At 40.0% G+C, this 22,432-nt stretch overlaps 1 protein-coding gene across 1 annotated transcript in view; it reads left to right on the top strand.

Moving 5' to 3' along the window:
- Positions 1-22,432, top strand: part of Mcr (macroglobulin complement-related) — a 559,952-nt gene that overhangs the window by 242,933 nt on the left and 294,587 nt on the right. Inside the window, exon 2 of the mRNA XM_071587287.1 lies at positions 5,289-5,315. The gene's annotated coding sequence lies outside the window, so the exon portion shown is untranslated. The remainder of the gene's footprint in view (positions 1-5,288; positions 5,316-22,432) is intronic.

Raw genomic sequence — 22,432 nt, 5'->3', positions numbered from 1 at the left:
GAAAATAATTTGAACTGAGTCGGAGAAAAACGCGCAGGTTTTAAGCTGAGGATGAGCAAAAAGAGGAAGTTGCCGAGGGAAATCTGTAAAAGGCAAGGAAAATGGAATGAGGGAATAGTAAAAAACGGTGGAATGTTGGAAGGCCGTGGTAGAAGGGAGAATTTTGGTAGTCCTAGTAGATGCAGGAAGAGAGTACGTAGGCTTTCTACACAGCATAAAGACAGGCTGAAGTGATGATGAAATGATGAATTGTAGGGTAAATAGGATGTTTTCGTGACACTTTAACGCACATTTACAGCCGTAATGCAGGGAATAGCTAAGGGTTTTAGATTTTTAGCATTGTATGTTCCACGATCTGTCCTCCATTGCTATAAACCTTTCCTCTCCCTTTATTTTTCTTGCAGATTGAAAGTTATTAAAGCTTTTAAACGGTATTTTTGTTTTTATGAATGTGTGTTTTATATATGTAAATATATGTATGTATATATATATATATATGTATATGTATATATACTCATATATATATACACATATATATACATACACATATATATATACATACATACATATATATGTATATATATGTGTGTGTATGTATGCAAGTGCTGCAGTGATGCATACACATTCATACATACACACATATATACCTGTGGGCAAAGACAAAATCCCAGAAAGACAAAAAAAGAAAATTGTGTTTTTCTGTGTTTTTGTCTTTGTCCATTACTGTCTACTTCATATACATTATTATTCACGTCCGTGAGACTTTAACAGAAATTTTACATGCATATATATGTATATATGTGTGTGTGTGTGTGTGTAAATATATATACATATGTAAATATTGTAAATATATATTTGTATATATATAAAAATGTTTGTATAAATATGTATGTACATAAATACATGTGTATATGTCCCTTCCTCGGCATTTGTTCTGCTGAAATTTTATGTTTAGTTTTCGAAATTTTATTCGAATATCACGTTGTTTTACTGATGCGTACTAATTGTTGATGCAAGTAATGTAAATATAAATGGAGTCGTTCAATTGTAAATATAACTTAGGTAGTTGATTTATGATGTTTATTATTCTCGTTTTAATTGAAGCGTGAAGATAATAAATCTAAAAATCACCTCAGTGGTTCTAGTAAATCATTTTTTCCCTGCTCTCGTGTGTTTTACATATTGGAAAAAAATTATCAAGAACAAAATAATGACGAATGAGATTGTAAAAATACTTAGTTAGCGTAGAGTAGCGTAGTTGAGAAAAAAGTCACAGAATTTGCTCATGAATTCAGTTTCTTGATCCGTGGGAGGTAGACGGGCGCACACAATCTGATAGATCCATATATTCTTAAATTCTTATACTCCAGTTCTTGAATATATTTTTTATTTCAAACTCCCCCAGTAATTTCAAATTAAAAAAAATAGAAAAGTTTTACATTTAATGATTATTTCTTACTATTGGCTAGAGTGGAGAATTATAAAGCGAACTTTGACGTATTCTTTTCTCAATTTCATGTAAGGGAAACAGAATTTCAAATGGGGTCTGATGTGAGTAGAAATCGTTCTTGCTGTGAAGAGATTGCTTGGGGAGATGCACGTTAGCACGTGCTGTGTGGCTGTCTACCGCAGGGAAGTGCACGGACTGCTGTTAGGTGGTGTGTGTGCACGTTCGTCGCTAACGTGCTTAGAAACAAGACGTTCACCGATGGCATTAGCGTTACCAACTCCGAGACACCTAGAGCAATCGGGCTCGCTTACGGTCGTTAGACATTTCAAAGTGAAAGAAAGATCCCGCATAGGATTCTGTTATGTGAAAAATGTCTTCTGAATTCTAACCCATAAGTACTTGATTAAATAGTTCTGGGATGAAAATAGACCACATCCACATGTACCTACCTATTAGATGACAGTGTGTGTTCGGACCATCACTTTCATTCATCCTTAAAAAACTGTTCGTCATTCCTGACTGATAATGAAATTATACAACCCACACATACAATATGCATAAAAATTATACAATTATAAAAATTACATATATACAATTACAATATACAATTGTAACAATTATACAATTATAAATTGCCGACCCCGGTGGCGGCGGGGTAACGTCCTCGTCTGCCAGTCCAAGGGTCGCGGGTGTGATTCTTGCCTGGGTGAGTTTTCCTCCACCTAGGGCTTGGGTGTTTGTAAATGTATCCATTGTTATCGTTGTTAATAGTTCGATGTAAAGGCCAAAATGTGCTGTTTTCGGACTAATACTGAATAAAGTAATAAATAAATAAATACATGCATCAATTTTCAATATTATTTCTTAGAGTCACGAATTCTATGTCGTATAGGTGTCAAAGTTTTTTTCTGGGATATCATTCAAAATTTTAAGCTTGAAATTTTAATAATGTCAAAGATTGATTCATATACTTTCTTCGAAGCACTTACGGTATCAACATAATTTAATCTCTAGGCTTCCACGTATGTGGCTTTCCCACAATTTTACTTTGTATAATATAACCACCGCCCTACCCTACCCCATGTCGTCGCTCTTCTCCTCAAACGCCGCATGCGACCCGTGAAGGACGCATTCTCCACTTTTGGTCGCATATTAAATTGATGCAGGGGAAGAATTTTTTTTTTAATCTCTCCATCTCTGCCCTAAACTGGCTCGCGTGCCGGGGATTCCAGCCGACTCGCGAAATAAAGTGGAGCCATATTCAAAATTGTTTTAAGTATGCAGCAGAGCTACGCAGTGAAATAAAAATGAAACTGTCTAGGCACTGGCAAAGTGGATTAACTTCCATGGTGAAAGTCATTAATATCTAACTCGCATGCATACCTTAAAATGTTTTGCCTAAAATAATGGTGGAATTCCCTCGAGGAAGAAAACACGCGTTTCCCGTCAAAAGCAGCGCGCTGTTCAACGGGTCTCCAGCGCTATCGTCTTGGTAATCACATATTTTTTTCACTATATTATTTTAAAAAGCTCAATTTTGGTGCCGCCTGCCGCGTGGCTCATCCTCAATCCGCCCCTGAACATTTGTTTCGTTCCGTTGAATTCGCCAACCCTCCCCTCGCGGTTTTCTATGGCTACAATCACGCGTCTGCGGAGAACGCATGGCAAAATACATGCCGAGTGAAAGTGACAGGCGACTTGTTTAAAAATCGGCGTCCGTGAAAATAAACCGTTATTTGGTGCCGTCTCCATTGCGTTTTTTCTACTCACATTTCCGAGGCGCCTTAATTTTATCCCCGCGCGTAGGTAGAAATTCTCATCAAGGTTGCTTCTTCGGACATCCATTATGTAATTAACAATTTGAGCGTTACGCTCGCTTGCTGTCTGCACTGTCTTTCGTAAATTTTTGTGTAATTCCATCATGTATTTATTGAAAATGTAAATTTCCTAGCTGTTGAATCCTTTTGATGGATTTTGTCATATACTTGAACATTAGTTTTTTCGTGGGGAGGTATCTTCAAGCAGTGTACTGTTACGTTGACCAAAGCGGAAATGCCCTGACGCGCTCCAAGGAACATATGAGGTGTTTTAAAAATGCCGATCTTCCCTGCTCTCCAAGGATTTACAAGCCAATCTGCTGTGAAGCGAATTCCAAACTAGAGCTTTACAATCTTTACGGAAAGGTTTAAAAATTGACGTATTAGATTAGATTGAGGTTTCCCAAATGTCTTAAGTGCTCAAATACATCGTCTTTGCTTTCCACCGACTTCCTTTCCCCTAAATAATCCACTCCCGCAGCTAACTCACCTCTCCCTCCTCCTCCACCGGCCCCGTTGCTTCACCCACCCCTTTTTCTCATTCCCACAGACTCCAGGGGACCTTGACCAAGTGAGGGGCCAAGTATCTGGGTCCCAAACACCGCCCTAATATCTGCGGGTTCCCCAGTCATTCAGCTCCGCATTGGTTTTTAAAGGGTTGCACGTTGACACTCCCTGCCCCCTTCCGACGGTCGATCTCTTCTGGTCCTTCGTCCGTTAACCCTAATTCCGCCCATCGCCTTCCTTTGGTCTAGGGATATGCTTCCTCCCTTCCCCTGCTCCTCAAATTACCCCTTCCTCTCCAAACCACGCTTCCTCTATTTTGAGATGCGCGTTTCAAAATGTTGGCAGAAGATTCCTTATTGAGGTGAAACCGTATGCATTTGTTTAAATTAATAATTTGGAAAGTATCATGCATGTTACTAGTGAATAGTGTGCACATTCTTACATAAAATGACCCGAACATAGTTAGGGTAGGTTTTTTTTTTGTGTCTATAAATTCGTGCGTTGACATCATGTCGAGCTGCATTTCCCCGCCACAATCCGAATCTGATCTTATCTGGGCCCAATAATCTAAAATGAATAAAAAATGCCGTGTTGTAATGCTGAAATTGTTTACAGTGTTTATTGCTCGTCAGTAGAATGCTCTATCTCCATAATTCTCGGTGGTTAATTAGACTCGGTGAGGGAACAAATGTCGAGGAAGTCGAGGTAAATATATTTTAAAGTAATCTGCACGTGTAGGCGTGGCTCGGCGCGTCTTTTCCGACGTTCGGAGAGCGTGCTCATTGAAAGTCGGAAAAGGTGGTCCAAGATCGGTATTTTGACGCCCTTCCAGAAAGTGTGTGAATGTAAAATGGATGCCTAGAGGAAAACCCCAAGAAAATGCCCTAGTTTCATTGGATCTTTTTCTTTCGCCCTCAAATTTAAATGTATTTTGACTCGTTATGAGTCGTTATGCAAAATCACGGTGAAATTTTGCTAATGTTCAATGAGATTGCTAGGTATCGTTTTTGTGATATTGTCAGAGTTTAAAATTAAGTCGCCCGTGTTTATTTGTTTTTCAATGTGCCGCCTTGCTTCCGAGGTATAGGCATTTAAATGAATAAGTACTTTTACCGTCTCCTGAAAGGGGCGGACCGATTATGCATCGGCTAGTAGGTAGGAGCGTTGCGGGCGTTAGAAGCAGGTTTCATGGTTTCGTCACTCGCGTCATTGATTTCGATGTTAATGAGTCTTGCCTTAAATTCTAACTCGCATAGACGGGAAACATAACTCTGATGAAGTATCCATCCTCGTTTGGGGGATAATTTTTCGGTATCTTCAATGTGCATGAAAAAAATTTTTTCTGCAAAAAAGAATCTTTTAAAGTAATTTTTGTGTCCCATATCCATGTATAAAAATTTGATTTGTCATTACAATGTATTACTCGTTTTTGATGTACCAATAAAATTTGTATGATAGTTTTCGACTTGTTTTCTAATTAATTAATTCTCATTCTCTTCCATCTTTATTTTCAGGAGCTGGAACTCCTCATAGCAAATAAGGTAAGGGTGGTGGTCCCTCTCCAGGGCTGTGGGAGGCACGACGTCCGCCAATCGCGACCCTTCGTTCTTCCATTTCCCTCCGTCCCCAACCCCCCACGGATGAATTTATTGTCCCGATGGCTGCTGAGGGAGGGGACAGGTGGGCCCTCGGGAGAGTAGAGAACCAGCGTAATCCCCAGAAGCTCGGAAGGAATTCATCGCCTGCCCGTTGGTCCACGACCGATTGAATGTTTTATCTTGTTCGTTTTTCTCCCACACACCATTTTTGTATTCGCTCCCGTTTATTTTTTCTCTTTCAATCTTCGCCGGAATAGGGGGAAGAGGGATAGAAAGAGGAGATTAGACGGAGATTTTATATCATCGGTTTCACTTTTCCTAGCGATTGGGACACTGTCCGTCACGTTTCCCCTAATGAGAGAAACTGCCCCCAATGTTAAAATATGCTTGCAAATTCCTCATTACTCCCCTTCTAATCCTCATCACGATGTCCTTTAAATTCTGCCGGCCTATGTTAGTATACTTGACTACGTAGCTAGAATAGCATATAATCGGAAGACATTATCGTTAGTGTATATTTCGTTGTTAACCATGCCTTGAATTTTTTTTTACCGAGGAGGTGTTTCACTTTATCACATTTGTTTAACTTTCCTTTGAAAATAACTCACATTTATTCCCGATAGTCGTTGATTCTTACGCCGGCTGACTCCCGTCCCGTATTGCCATATATTTGATCATGTAAAATTGATTTTTCCTTCCCTCGAGATAAGCGAGAAAATGAAGGAAAGTGAGTTAAAACGGGTCCGATAAACTGCCCGTCGATTTCTGGTGTTCCTGCAGTCAAAGTTGACGGTTTGATTGAAGGTGGTTGACAATTATAAATGACACGGTGGTTGGTATGAAGAGAAAGGCTTTGACAGGTATCTTAAAGATGTACCATTCCGTTGCATCGGGATGAAAGGGGCGAAAAAGTAACAAATCAGGAACGAAGAGGAAACTCCTTAATCGGCAAACTTCCGAGTAGGTACATGTCTCTGAATGCTCCAAGTTTGCCATTTTATTCCCAAGTAACCGTTTGTGTTTAGTGAAATTATAATATTATTTGATCCATATTTTTCTAATTATTTAGTCATGGATTTTAAAATAGCATGGCGTTGATTAGTTATTACTCATACATTAGTTGATGGTAGTAATCACAGGGAAGAGAATTAAATGTGACCTATATGACAGTGCACATCATCCGTGTAAATGTGGTAAGAAGGGTACTCTAGACCTATGCAGCGGGTTGATCGGCATTCTCTCGCCAATGGAATCTGTCATTTCTTACCCTCGTGATATACTCGGAGAATGGTAAATTATGATATTCCGCTTCCCTTTGTGCTCTCTTTAGTTATGCTGTGCCATCTTTAGTTGCGATGCAAAGCCTGAAAGTCTTTTCACGGAAATATGGGGTATCAGGTGAATAAAGTTTAATATATGTCTTCTTTATATAGTTGTCTACATTTCGCCGAAGCTACTCCGTCACCGTGAAAGGGGATATAAAGGCCTTGAGCTAAATTTTCCTATTTTTTTGGTTAAAATGCTCAAGTATGGGAAGGTTTTGGGCAGCTTATCGAGGTGCATCGCCGAAATAGATTTTTTTTAAAAAAGCGATCGTTTAAAGCGCAAAATATATTTGGGCAAATATAAACGAGCTCCGTTGTACGAAAAATTTCCATTCAAACCATTAATCAGCGTATCGGTGTTGCCCGAATTCCCCGGAAGGTTATTAACTGGCTGAGGGCACAGGCCGCCGCTGCCGTTGTGTATGTATTGGGCCGAAGAAAATTTTATTTTTAAAAACACGAGGGGGTATTTTCCGATGATTAATTAGGAGGTAGTCTTCGGGTCCTTATTTTTTTAAATCTTTTTTGTAGCGTTGTCGGCTTAGGAGGGAGAGAGTGGTCAGAAAACGGCTTTTAAAGCCGTGATATTTTCTCATCGCCACTCTGGACTTTTCTTCCAGTTCTTTTCACATCGCCCTGCTGTTGGCCTCATCAATCCAGATTTTCGATTGCCGTTAATGTTCCTTGAATTGAAAGCGTGACTTGGTTTAAATCATAGGTATTCATCCGTTCATCTTTGCATATTCTCGGAAATTAGAAGTACGTGGATGTACTGTGAGTTTGATGGGTCTTGAATAACACATTTCCTTTGGGCGTATCGTTTCGAAATGAAAGGCGAAAGTTTAGCTCTCCCTTTTCTCTGCGCTCGAAGTTAACATTTTATTCAGTTATCTCGTTCTTCGGCAGATTTATAAAAATAGAGATGAACGTAATGAGAGGCTTAGATCTTCTCGTGCCTGTAGCTGTGAAAATTAATTTCCTCCGCTCGTTTCGCACGGGAAGTAGTGAAAAGTAGGAGAGTAAATGAAGTCGATTAATTTCGATTTGATTGAATTGGGGAAATTTATGCGATTTAGTGGTTCCTCTGTAGACAGTTGACGTAAAAAAAGCAACGAAAATTGTCGAAAAATCCTATTTTTATGGCGAATTAACATACTATTTATCATGTATTATCTAACCATTCTCAACAACCAATTTTTCGTAGGAAATCCATCCACCGCGTATCACGTTTCGTCGTACGAATGCAAGGATCATTTTATCTTATTCAATTTTATTTATTTTATAAGTTTCTCGAGTGGAAAGTCGGGAATTTTCGTTCTTTCATTTTGCTCTTGAGATGGCGCACTCGGACTTAACACCGTCTGAGTCTTTTACAAATACATAGATCTCGCTTGAAGTCTCAGGTTAAGCCTTTTGATGGAAAAAGTATTTTTAGGATGCCTGTTTTTTTTCACCTGGTAACTTCCTGGTACCACGCCACTCTTGAACTTATATTGAGACTAGACCACTAATATTTTTCTTTAATTTTAAAATCTCCTTGGGTATGAAACGTGGTAAAAAAATTTAAATAATTGATTATATTTTACCTGAAATCCTTACAAATTCTTAGAATTGGAGTTATTATACCATTCAATTCGCTTGGCGGATTAAAAATGTACCCGTTTTGGAGCTTTCATAAACCTTTTAATAATAGTCGCTATTAATATCCATCGTTAATTTTTCCAGCAGCATTTCTTTGAGGGCAATAACGATGACGCATGCTGATCTCCTCTTTATGTAAATTATATACGTGGAGAGGAGTGCATAACAGCATGAACATGGCGGAAGATGTATACGATGCCGTGTGCGGAAGGAGGATTTCCTTCAGGAATGTACGAATACTTAATAGTGGCCCAAGTAAACCCGTGAGTTGAGGTAGCTCGTCTGAGCGGAGATATCTAAATATGAGTTTGCATGGATGTGACAGAAACGCATGCTAAATTAAGGGGGACAGTTTTCGTGAGAAGCTTTTCATCTTGAGTTTTAGGGATTGCGGGCTTACCAATGTATTTCAATCTAAGAATTATCTTTCGTCAGAGCCAACAGGAGGCTAATATCACTGTCCACTATCTGTCTATCATTTTTTATGAAATGTTGTTGTGTCAGGATGTGATAGTGCCCTAGTCGTTTTAAGGTGGACCTGGTCTCGGGTTCACCCTTTTCAGATATGCTGAAAATGTAGATCTAGCATATTTGAAGCAATATTTATTTGATTGGAATAACTAAAAAAATGAGACTCCTGAAGAGTTTTTAGAAACATTCTTCCTTCCTTTGTAGAGATATTAGCATGGGCTCTAATGAGATATTCTACTAGAACCAAAAAACGTTCAATTAAATCGCGAAGTGAATTTCAAGTGTTAAGAAAAATGGATAATTGAGTAACTTATGCACACACATATATACGATATATGTATGTATATATATATGTATATGAAAAAGTATATATATATATATGTATCGTATACATATGCATGCATATATATATATATATATATATATATATATATATATATATATATATATATATATATATATACTACCTTGATCAAAAATTTCCCGGAATTTATTCAGAAAATAAAAAATACAAGTTTATTCATCTAAATCTATATTGTCCCCTTCAAAGTAATCCCCATCGACTGCAACACACTTATGCCAGCGCTTGATCCAATCCTCGAAACATTTTTTCTATTCGGTTTTCGGTATGTCCATCAGTGCTTCCTGCGATTTTTCCATTACTTCCTCTCGGCTGCTAAAACGCGTTCCCCGTAATGGTTTTTTAACTCGATTGAACAGAAAGAAGTCACAGGGAGCCAAATCAGGTGAATTCGGTGGCTGTTGGATGGTATTTGTTGCATTTTTCGTCAAAAAATTACGAATAATGATAGCACTGTGCGACGGTGCGTTATCATGGTGCAAAATCCACGAGTTTTCTGCCCACATTTCTGGTCTCTTTCGGCGAATTGCTTCACGCAAACGTCTCATAACGCCCAAATAATACTCTTTGTTTACTGTCTGGCCTTCTGGCAAAAATTCATGATGCACTACACCGTTGTAATCCATGAAAACCGTCAGCATTACCTTCTTTTTTGACTGAAAACGACGTGGTTTTTTTGGTCTCGGCTCATTTGGTGAACGCCATTCACTTGCCTGATGTCTGGATTGCGTGTCGTACTCATAAACCCACGTCTCGTCTCCAGTAATGATCCTTTTGATGAATGTGGGATCGGATTCAGCCTCGCAAATCATGTCTTTTGCGACGTCAACACGGTCTCTTTTTTGCATGAAATTGAGGTCTTTTGGCACCAACTTTGCTGCTACACGACGGAAACCCAAATCATTAACCACAATGTCTTGGGCGGATCCATAGGCAATGTTCAAGTCCTCCGCTATTTCTCTGATGGTTAATTTGCGGTTATTGACCAACATTTCTTTTACTTTATCAATTTTTTCACCGACTTTCGATGTCGATGGTCTGCCACTGCGTTCATCATCTTCGATTGACTCACGACCACTTCTGAACCGTCCGTGCGCCACTAAATCCGTTTTTTACGCAAAATTTAATACAAGTTCGTTGTTGCAAATTTAAATCCATTTCTGCAATTGTAAAAAATCGCCAACACACACAGAGATAGATGTACTCTTGGCTACGTAACTTTTGCAAATGTCAAGTTATGACACTAAGATTTAAAGGGAATATCAACAACAGATGTACCAATTTAACAAAAAAAACAGAACTCAAATCGGAACGATGGGAGCGCCACACGGTGGTTATCCCGGGAACGTTTTGATCAAGGTAGTATATATATATATATATATATATATATATATGTGTGTGTGTGTGTGTGTGTGTGTGTGTGTGTGTGTGTGTGTGTGTGTGTGTGTGTGTGTGTGTGTGTGTGTGTGTGTGTATCGTATACATTTATATATATATATATATGAAATATATATATATATGTATCGTATATATATATATATTTATATATAATATATGTTTACGATATGAATTATACGGTAAGAAATGAAGACTCACTTTATATTTGGACCCCGACATTGATATAATTTTTGGGCCCTTCGTTGATATAATTGGAGTAACCTCTTAGTTTAAGAGGTTCTCTGGATGGACGATTGACCACGGACATACTATTAAGTGAGTCGTTTTTTTATTTTCCCTTGTGTCCCTTTTCTGCGTGTGCATACTGGTATGTTTTTGTTTGCGCGCGTACTCTTTATAACACCCCACATCGGTGAAGTTTCTTCGATCAATCATACATGTGCATATATGGCGCCATATTTTATCTTCAAATGTTTCGAGTTAATAGAAGATGAGCAAATTAAATAGGAAATATGGAGAAATGGCCTTGTAAGCATATTCTATTTCATTATTTTGGAATGAAGTATGTCGCAGTTTATATTTATAATTATATAATGCCGTTTTATTTCCAAGACTAGAAATATACCATCAGTGGAACTGAGGTCGATTCCCTCCCTTACGCGAATCGTATGCAAGGAAACAAAATTAACTAAATTCGTGAACTACCATGTCGGTAATTAATAACCATTTTTCAATGCTTAGACATAATACACCTATAACTAAATCATTATGTAAAATGGAAGATGTGGAGCTATTGGCTGTTAAAGAAATAATCTCAAGAAAGAAGATCCTAAGGCCAATAAAAATAATTACGAAGAACTCCTTTTTTTTTTTTTTAATATACCGGTATTTCGGTCACACAGGTGACCATCAACGGGGAGAAAATCAAATAGGGCACTTGAACTAAGAAGAGGAATGTGCACAGGCACCGTCCAAAGTCAAGTGGGTGTTCAGGTCGGGGGGTGAGGTATATATACCTGGAGGGGCAAGGGGGGAGGGGTTAAGTGATGGTCCGTAGGTGGGGGGGAGTTTGTTGAGGTCACGTGGGAAGGAGTGGGGGAAGAGTGGTGGCTATTAGGAGGGGGCTGTCTGTTTCTGAAATGACTAACAAAATTAAAAAGTGAACTGTTGATGATGCCTGGTTCATTGTTCATAAGTTTATTCTTGTTTAAGTGTATGTGTAAGCTCTCACAGGCATCGAGTTTATAGTGTTGTATCGGTTTTAATAATGTTAAGTCGTTGGGAGTGATAGAGTGTTCCGTTTCAAAAATGTGTTTGGCGACCGCTGATCTATCGAAACGTCCATTCTTAAAGTGTCCTATGTGTTCCTTGAATCTGATTTTGGGATTACGTTTGGTCTGTCCAATGTAGGAGAGTTGGCAGTGTGAGCAAGTAATTTCGTAAATACCTGATTTGTCTAACTGTGGTGTTATGTCTTTCGGGTTCCCTAAACACGTAAGAAGAGTGTTACGGTTCGCGTAAGTGACATTGGTACCAATTTGTTTAAAGACCTTATCAAGGCCTCGGGTTAATGTGGGGAAGAAAGGTAATGCGATAAATTCATTATTGTTGTCTTTCCGTTGTGGTAGAAGTGTAGTATGTTTATTGGCAAGTTTTCTTTTTTTGTTTCTAACTAATTTGTCTATAATTTGGGGTGTGTATCCGTTGTTAATGGCTATTTGTTTGATGTTTTCCAACTCTTTGAAATAGCGTTGTTTGTTGAGTGGTGTCGTCAGTAGTCTGTGTATGAGAAAATTAAAAGCTGCCATTTTTTGTTGAAAGGGGTGGTGTGAATCTGCTTTGATGTAGTTGTCGGTGTGGGTCTGTTTTCTAAAAATGTCAAACTCTAAGCCCTCATGGTTTTTAATTACTAGTATGTCCAAGAAAGGCAGTGAGTTATGTTGTTCGACTTCAAAGGTGAATTTTATGGAATTGTGTTTTTTGTTCAGCCGGTCCAAAAAGTCATTTATGTCACACTTGCTGGTGTCAAAAATGGCAAAAATGTCGTCTACGTATCTAAGCCAAGTGTTGGGGAAATAGTCAAACGTGTGTTTACAGTCTATTTCAAAGTAATGTAGGAAGATGTTAGCGACAAAGCAGGAAAGAGGATTTCCCATAGCTGTGCCTTGCGTTTGTTTGTAAAATTTTTGGTTGAATTGAAAGTATGTTATGTCCATGCAAGTTTTAGTAAGAGTAACGTATTCTTTAATTTCAATGGGTGTTATGTCTTTTGTGTGTTTGCTCCTGGAGTTCTTCGTAATTATTTTTATTGGCCTTAGGATCTTCTTTCTTGAGATTAAATCATTATGTATTCTAATTTTAATATTTAGGGGGAGAGCGAAAATAGTTCGCAAGTTCACGTAGTCGGGTCTGAGTCACCTTCAACTAAAGCGGTTTTAGGAAGTTTTGGGAGTCAAGTTGCTGGATTTCTGTCCGCTGCGATTCTCTCCTTTTTGTGAAGACTTTTGCCTCGAAGTTGGTGAACTGTTGTAGAGCTTTGTAACTTCCAAATTAAACCGCATGTTGCTTGGTCCTTTAAGAAATTTTAAATGTTCTCTCCGCTCCCTTTGTTGAATGTGCCCGTTCTAACTCCATTAGTCCTTCCGCTTTCTTACAGAAAAGCAGAGAGGAGATAAATAAGCTCGCGCGGGTTTGTGGCATTTATCCCACTGTATTTCTAAATCAAAGGAAAGGCTGAGGGATAGAGATAAGGCGATAAAAATTCCAATATCCTCTTACACTTACGCCAATTTTATGGCAGAGTCGCGATTCTACCTCATCCCAATGGAGATGTTTCGGGAACAGAGGAGAATCAATTCTATCCTGATTGTCCTATCTAAAGTGTCACGTAGTTGAATGAAAAGTTAATCCTTTTCTGCTTCCTGGTATCGTAAATGAAAATGCGAGGAAAGCCCCTTTTCTGGCAGGGTTTGTATTTTGAGGAAGTATTTTGATTTCATAAATAGGTATGCAAGGCTTTCTGTATTCTCTTTTAGAAGCAGATCTGTATGTTTTGTGAAATCTCCATTTAAACTTATGCCCTATGAAAATATGTTTTATGGCATTATAAAAATTGGAGCTCTTTTTACGTTTCCCTTTGCCACCGGGCGATCTTTTTGCCAGCGAAGTTAGCGGCCTTTCTCTTGTGATCGCCATCCCGACAAGCAGTAAGACCAAGGCCCCTCCCCTTATCCCTTTTGCAGTGACACACTGCCAATATGCTTTTCAAATACCTTGCCCAAGTCTCAAGGGGTCCTCTAGCTGCTCCTAGATTTTTTTTCCAATCACTCCTTCACTCCTCGTCCTTTTGCCTCTTGGATGAACGATTGGAGGGGAGAGCCGACCTCCATGGGGAGAAAAGGGAGGGCTTGCTAGAATATTGGGATCTGTCGCGGAGAGAGACTTGGAAGTGAGCGGGAAGGGGTCACAAGCTTCCTGGGTATAAGAAAAGTTTCATTTTCTTTCAGTCGGGAGGCGTTCTCATTCCTTATTGGTTCAAAAGGCCAAAAAATCGCATTTTCTTCGGGCCGAAGGGCAGCATGGCCGTTAGGCATGGTTAGTGTGGGGAGAGGAATCTTATTTGGATGTAATCGACGTGTGTGGGAAATAGATCCACGTAGTTCACTTCAAAGACCCCTTTTATCGTTCCGCTTTCGACGGGAGAGTGGGGAAATCGAAGGTAATGCCCTCGTTAATCGTTGCCCCTCGCCCGCCTCCGTTGAGCGGAGAGAAAGATCCAAGGTAACGAGGCGATAAAAATCCTCGTGGGGATGTTAAGGGTTGGGTGTGCGTACTGGGAAGGGGTGTTCCTGGGAGGACGTCAGTTGAAAGACAAGAGGAGTTACTTTGGGAATGGGAGTGGAGGGAGGAGGAATGGTATATTTTGGAGGAAGGGAAGAGAGCAGATTACTTGAAAAATAGGGTTGAGGAGGGGGACTCCTAGACAAGGAGAGCGGTAATAGACTCGGTGGCCGAGTTTTGCGACGGTCCATTGGTTATGGGGTTGGTTTTGGCCTGGCCAAGAGATTAGGCAAAACGGTGGTTTATAGTCTAATTGTGCGTTTAAGTTTCCTGCCGTTCCTTTTTGTAAAAAATAAAACGAGGATTTACCACGTGCCGATGGGAGGATATGTGGCAATGACTTTCAGTTTTAAGGAGACACTGTGCAGTTTTTATCACAAGTCATCACTTATTATAGCCGATGATTAATGGCAGAAGTAATATTGTCTTTTAATTGGGTGGAATAATTTTAACTCTGTAATTTTTGTTTGCTCACTATATCATTTTTTATAAGAGACTATCTCCTACTTGCTTTTGTTTTGGTAACTATGATCATTGAGTTGTTATTTTTTTGAACCTTTAGTCATTCAAACTTTATTACGCGACTGGAGAAAATTTTGAGAACGCAAAGCTCTACTCACGAATTAGTGTCCTTCTCATCGACGACAATGACGCACTTAAGGTTTTGAAAACATTTGGGAAATGGCAGGGAATGATCCCTGTGTGTGTCTAGATGAGATAAAATAATAATAATGGGATGGATTGAGCTGGTTGTGATGAAAATGACTTTCTAATAAAGACAGTTAAGTAATCTAAAATGTGGAATGAGGGTTCTAAGTATTCCTCATCGTCATCATCAACTTTCGGCATTAGAATTACCTTAGGCTAAGAAGTAAATTCTTTCGATTTAATGCCAATGTTCGTTAAAGGGTTACATTGATATTTCCCAGCCAACAGCTTGTTGTCTCAAAATCGAGAGAAATAAGTTAGTTGGTAGTTATTGGCGCTGAAAACTAAGTTAAAATTTAAAAAAATCGGAATGTCGTGAGAAAAAAATTGGAACTAAAAGGAATAAAAAGGTCAATGCAATGCATTTTAATATCACAAACTATTGGGAGAATTAATAGGTTTTTATCATCCTTCCTCGTCTTTGTTTCATGCTGAAATGTTTTCTCAGTTAATGGAACGGGGGTATAAGGCATTGGGGAGGGTTTGCTGGGATTGTAATGGTGAATTGTTGAAATCCCCTTCCCGCTTGTGTTATCTCGGTGTGACGCGGCCTGGAGGTTCGATCCGTTGGCACTGGTGGTTGGTGCTAAATCGAGTCATTCCTCGGTTAGGGCACACCCACGCGTCCATACTAACTAAACTGCTCCGGTTTTCTTCCGTTGGACGTGGTTATCCGCCAAAGCTCTCTCATCCCAACATAGATACGTACTTCCGAAGGTACCTCAGTGGAAATTTTGATGGAAGTAGCATCCTTTCGTGTTTGTTCAAATTTTTTCACTACCCCGTCCATGAAGTGTAATTCTAATTGTTGAATTTAAAATACTTAAAGTCGTCGTAATGATTGGAGTAGTTTATAAACAGGTGTATGGATGGATATGAATTGCTAGAATAACTATCAGTTTTCATTGCATGAATAAATCATGACAGCTGAATATCATTTTAAAGATCGGGAATTAGTGGCGATGAATGGCGCTCAGTTGATATTAAGTATATTTTAAAGGATATACATGTATCGTAATAATGCTGAGATCGGTACCTTAATTGGTGATAAGTAGCTATTTATGTTTTCTACTGAAACCTTTGCTTACTGTCACATAGGCGTTTCACTTTTACGGGATATAATAAGTCGATATACATTAAGGTAAAATAAAGGCTTATTTCATCCATTCGACTTCATTTCAATGAAAGTTAATATTTAAATATCATCTAAATGATATGTGCGTAACTGTGGACATTTTTTATCGTTAGTTTTTGCTTCAAGTTTATAACGTAGCGTCAAAACAGTGGTTCTCATAGTGAAATTTAAGCATATCTGTACACCAAAATTCATTTCCTTCGGGGTAGTCAAATTGTATGAAAATATGTGGGACTTAATTTTAGGGAAAGACTAACATCTGGAGGCTAAATATCATCGGACGCTGTCTTTCATTTCTGACCTGGAAATTTATTTGGATGTATTCGTTTACGTCGTTATTGAATTTCCCTTTGCAATTGTGAACTAAAACTCTTACAATCATGACAATGGTGCCTGAAAACTCCATAAACGATATAAATTATGTAACTGTTCAGTCGCTTTTTCCACACTATAACGTCTGAGCACGAAATGCTGCCGGCAAGAAAGATGGCGTTTGGGACAATGGATGTTTGCAAAGGTAGGCATATCCTCCTTTGTGAGAATTAAACAGTCTTTTGCAACGGAAGTTGTTCCCGACCGATATTCGGTGAAATCATCCAGACTCTTTGAGGACTTGTATAGGTAAAGATTGAGGCCGAGAATGATCACTGTGCCGTGAATTGTGCAAAACAAAATGAGCACCGCACAATCAGTTCCTGGCAACGATGAATGGATGAGCAAACACCCAACTGGGCTTAAACGTGTGCCGGATAACATTTCATTTCCACCCCACTCTTCTCCCTCTACTTCGCCCCATTCCACACTCGTTCTGCCACTCATCCACCTCCCCCCTTATATAAACCACGAAAACAAAACAACGCCAGCCGCGGGCTCACGAGAAGACAAGCCGTGAGGACATAATAAGCGAAGCCTCATCAAACGATTTTCCCAACCCTTTGATTCCTTTCTCCTCCTCCACTTTCTTCCTCCATTCCACCCTTCGAGTTCCCCACCCCACCCCCACTCCCGTATCCCTCCTCCTACCCTCGCCCATCCTGCTCCTCCCGCAATTTATACGGACTCCCGAGAGACGATGGGGACAATTGTTCCACCATCTCTTATCCAACTTAACGACTTTTCCATGTTACGCGGCCCGTCTCGGAACCCGGAGGGAAGGGTTGTGAGAGTGGGGGATGGCGAGAGAGGGAGACCGAGAAAGAGAGAGTGAGAGAGTAGCGTCTTCCAAGACATATCTCAGTCCTGAGGGGTTGGGAGGCGGGGACGGGAGGTGAGGAAGGAGATAAGCGATAAGGATTGCGAGGATTTTGCTAGCATGACCCCCTTTATTCCACGTTGGCACCCGGGAGGGAGGCTCAAGAAAAGGGGTAGGAGGAGGAGAGAAGAGTCCGAGGGGTGGGGGAGGATACCATGATGATGTGGATCCGAACATAAGCGCGGGGGAGAAGTGTTAGGAGAAAGGGAGGAGGGAAGAAATAAATGGGCGGCGAAATAAATAAAAAAAACTACATGAATATTTTATAAGGAAATAGGAACGGTAGGGCGACTCAGAGGGATGAAACGAGTGTGGGGGGGGGGGGAATCTTCGCAAAAGTTCCGTCCTCTCGAGAGAGGGAGAGGCGTTTCCCCGAGTTTTCGGCCGCGAGGCAGAGACGAAAGCAAGATCCCGGGTGGAGGGAAATTTGGAGTGAGGAGGAAGATGCTCTCATATGCCGCGACTAAGGCGGCGGCGTTGAAAAGAAACACAAGGGGGGCGGGGAGGGGAGAGGGAATTGGAGGCAAAATGAAGGATCCCGCCCGCTGCAAGGAGTGAAGGGACCAAAAATATACAGGGAAGGAGATGAAAAACCGTCGACCAGCAAATGAAAGGCCAGGCAATGTAGGGAGGGGGGGATCGGGGATGGGAAGAGGAAAGTGATTCTGTAGGAGGGAATGGGGCATGATGGAGAGAGGTGAAGCGGGTACGTGGAGGGGGGGGTGTGGGTAAGAAGGGATTGAATGGGAAAGTTGCCGAGGGAGAGGGGAGGGGGAGAGAGATAGAGAGAGTGGGAGGAAGGAAGGAAGGAAAGGGGACGAGAGGGCATGGGGATACCGGCGGTTAAGATAAGGGATGGCGTCAGGGCGCATGGATGGAGTGTAGGAAGCCAAGGGGCGGGGAGGAAGGAGGGTAAGACGGGGAAGAGGAGTCTCATGGAAAGGGAGAGAAGGGGAAAGCGTGGCGCTCGCACCATCCCGGGAGAAAATTGGAAGAGCGACGGAAAGATTTGGTTTCCGGTATGAAAGAGGCGGAGAAATGAGTTGGAATGGAAGGCGGGTGGGAGGAGCCTGGGGGGGAAGAGAAGGCTGGGTTTTCGCGGCGAGGAGGCCGGGGGCAGATGGGAGGGATGGGGATGACTACGTGGATGATATTACATCGGAGGGTGTGCGGGTGGGAGGCGTTGCGGTTTCGCGAAGTTATGGCTGGGACGCGGCTGAGAAGATTCCGTCCCTTAAGAAAGGACGTAATGTCTGTGACACGTTCCGTTTTTTAAAAAAAAGGACATCGTTTTTCGCTTTGCCAAAAATTTGGAGATTTTTGTTTGGAGTTATCGGGATGTTCGAAAATGGCATTGTTGACGGACACAATGAACAGTGTGTCGACAAAACCGAATGGAAAATGATTGTGAATATCTTTGCCATTATTTTGGGGAACACAATGGGAGAGGAAATATGGGGGAGGCGATGATTTGGCAAGGGAGAAGAGTACACCGAAGGGGAATGGGATGGAAGAGGGATGAATTAGCATGTCCTTTGCATGAAAAATCACTTTCTAAAATAAATTTCATACTTTTATATTATTTTTCATTTATTTATTTCCATAAATGGGATAATTATTTTGCTAAATGTTCCAATAAAGCATACCAAATAACGTTGAACGAGGGCTATGAAGATATCTAATTGAATAAAATGTTACTAGGGAATACGGAAGAAGGGAATGTTGTAGACAACCAAATTTTGCATTTAAATATTGATGATATCCTGTTAACTACAAAAATTATGTTGTTATTGGCAACAAGAAAATAAAATATATCTTGTCGATTCAATTCTTCTGTGATGATTATAAAAATTCCCAATTAATTAACAGTAAGTTTTTACATCGCTCAGTGAAGTCACATTACTGAAATAATAAAGTCATATTTCTTCAAATGTCAATTTGGTTAACCCATATAGTCATTTGGATTATGTTTCCTCACCAAAATCCAACCGAAATGCTACTGGTGAAATTTCTGATTCAGAGGTAAGAAATTTGAAGTCATTCGGTATTATTTTGTTGTTTAATACCAAATTTGCGATAGGACACTTGATCGCTATTACAGATAATTTCGAAGTTGTTATTGCATATTAATTAGTGGGAATTAATCACGTCCTCTGGTTTGATTTAGGTCTTCATTCTACAACAGGAAGTCGCATCAAATGCATAGTCATTGCAATCTAACTCTATCTTTCCCAGACTCGAGGCCGCGGAGATAATTTTGATAAAGTCCCTTCAAATCGTCCTGAAAAAAGCTGCCGTGGAAACGTATCGTCGAATTTTATTCTTATAATTGATCAATTAAATATTAGACAGCTAAATATTGTATCTCCACCAAAAGGAAACTTGTTATTCTTTAATCAGATTTTTTAATCAGTGAGTTTACGGATGGAACCCAAGTGCATTCTTAGTGGAAGGCACGCTGAAGTCTTACTTAGTCCGGCCAACCAAATGTCTTTCCATGAATGGCTCGCATTTCAGAAATAGTGAGCGCCATAGATTTAGATTATGAAATCGACTTTACGGACCGTTTGAAATGAGTAACCGGCATTTACAGTTGTATCGCTGCGCCCACATCATCGCATCGCCATATTGTCATCGTGGATATCTTCGCGGAAACCTGAGTGTGGCGATGGAGGGGCAATAGGGGATTAGGAGGCGAGAGGATGGAATTTTGGCTTGGGGGTAGAGTGGAAGTGGTGCGCGGAGGGGTTGAGGTGGAAAAGGAAAATAAGGAAGCATGTAATGGCTTGGGTCGAGGGAAGTCTGCTTAAGTGAGGTGGAAACGGGGTGGAAATGAATTCTCTTCCCAGGGCCACATTCCCCACTCGCCCTCAGCCCGTCCCCTCCCCCCGAATGGCGTATAATCCTTCTCCATCTCTGCTGGCGCCTCACCTCGGTTGGACCAAGTAGTACGGGGTGGGGTAGTCTCCGGTCGCCGTAGCCTCCTAAAGGGTTCGTGAGAGGGAAATTACGTTGAGCGGTCTTTTGAAGGCAACGGAAGGGAAGAAAAAGAAGGGAAAGAAATCCTGGTGCGAGCACGTGGTCGGAAGACGCGTGTCAAGGAAGTTGGGGTGGATAGGACGGCGACCTGGCGAGCGTATTTATAGAAAGGCAGTTGAGTGAGGCTGGAGTTGAGTGAGATGCTGTGGCAGCTTGTTCCACGGAAGTCTTAAAATAAAATAATTTATTGATATTTACACGGAACTCAGTTTTTGGAGACTGTTTGCTTGCGAACTGTGTTGCTGCGCTCGGTTTTGAAACAAGCGATTAGTTCAGCTGATTGAACTTGTTCGGGGCATGAGCGTATTATCTTGATGTATCCACCACACATTTTGCGTATCATTTTTCATTTCGTTGGGTTTCGCTTTCATCATTTGAGTTTTTTTTTTTTAATTTCAATTTTGTCGTTTCAATATAGATAGCTAGTCATCAACGACAGAACAGGCTAAAATAGTGTGGTGTATTAATTTGCTTATCCATGCATTTACGAGACAGAAACTGATTTTTAGCCAAGCGGACAATGCCCTACTATTCTAGCAGGACTATAATTCAGAAGGAGCGGAAAATCGAGCAAAAACTCTTTAATACCCACGGAATTATTATTCGAGTATGCTGGGGAATTGTTGGTCTACCGATTTTATCTGCGTATTTGAAGAATCGCTCGAGTGCTCTGATTAAAGAAGTTGAAGTAGACAATACACAACGAGATGCGGAGATAATAATGAGTTATTGTGGTACATGACGATTTGAGTAACGGCTTACAGTACAGGGGGGATCGGTATAAATGATGTTGCATAATAATTCTTGCGAATATTAATTTTTAAGCTTTTATTCTTTCCGTGGGTGTATCGATGATTTTTTTCCGGAAAAATGCGATTTGTTCGCACGGTAGCTTTTTTTTGCTGTGGGAAACTAAAATATGGGTAAATTTGCAGATTATTGATATTCCAGTTAATCTTCACTAATATAAAATCAAATGGACAAACCTTTTCTTAATGTAGCCTAAAATTGGAATACACTGGTGGTGAATTCAAATTATCAGAGCAACTTATTCAATGTGATGTATCGCATTATATCCGCACTGTTAGCAATAATGAGCACGCCAACTTTTCGCTCACTGATAAGCTAATGACTTAGAAAAAAATGTAGAGGGATAGAACTGGTTGCTAAAACTGAATTACCGTAGTTCCGTTATCGCATTAATTCTAGAAAATTTTAGTTTGCTGACATATTTCTGTACTTAACGCCACTTGAAGCAACTCGTGAATTTGGTCCTGTTGTGTTTTTAGAATTAGCTCCGGGGCGCTTTTACATATTCGGATGGAGAGTTGGCAACAGTACGATTCGGAGTTAGACTGAGAGACATGACTGCTATGACGATCAATTAGCATGAAGAATTACATTAACCAGTGGGAAAAGCTATTTCCCCGGAACCTGACGTCCATACATACATTAGGAGACGAGGAAATTTCGGCAACAATGAAGTTATGCTATCGGGAGAATGATAAGGATAAATTTTTGACGCCTTAAACCTTCGCTCAGTTAAAATAATTTTGCATAAATTTTTACTGTATCCGGAAAGATGTTTCCTATGACAAAGGACGGAAATCTTATCTAAACGGGGAGCAGCTACTAGATAAATTAATGAACAAAATAGTTAAGAGTGAAACACGTCTGTAGGTATTATCAAAAAATTAAAAGAATCAAAAAAATTTATATATATTTGTGTGTATGTGTGTGTGTATATATGTATATATATATATACATATATGTATATATGCATATATATATATATATATATATATATATATATATATATATATACACATATATGTATATATATATATATATATATATATATATATATATATATATATATATATACATACA

Source organism: Hetaerina americana, unplaced genomic scaffold (assembly GCF_022747635.1).
Source record: "Hetaerina americana unplaced genomic scaffold, ioHetAmer1.1.p SCAF_3, whole genome shotgun sequence".
Classification (NCBI taxonomy): Eukaryota; Metazoa; Arthropoda; class Insecta; order Odonata; family Calopterygidae; genus Hetaerina; species Hetaerina americana.
Note: the sequence above shows the minus strand (reverse complement) of the source record. Positions and strands in the feature narration are given on the sequence as shown.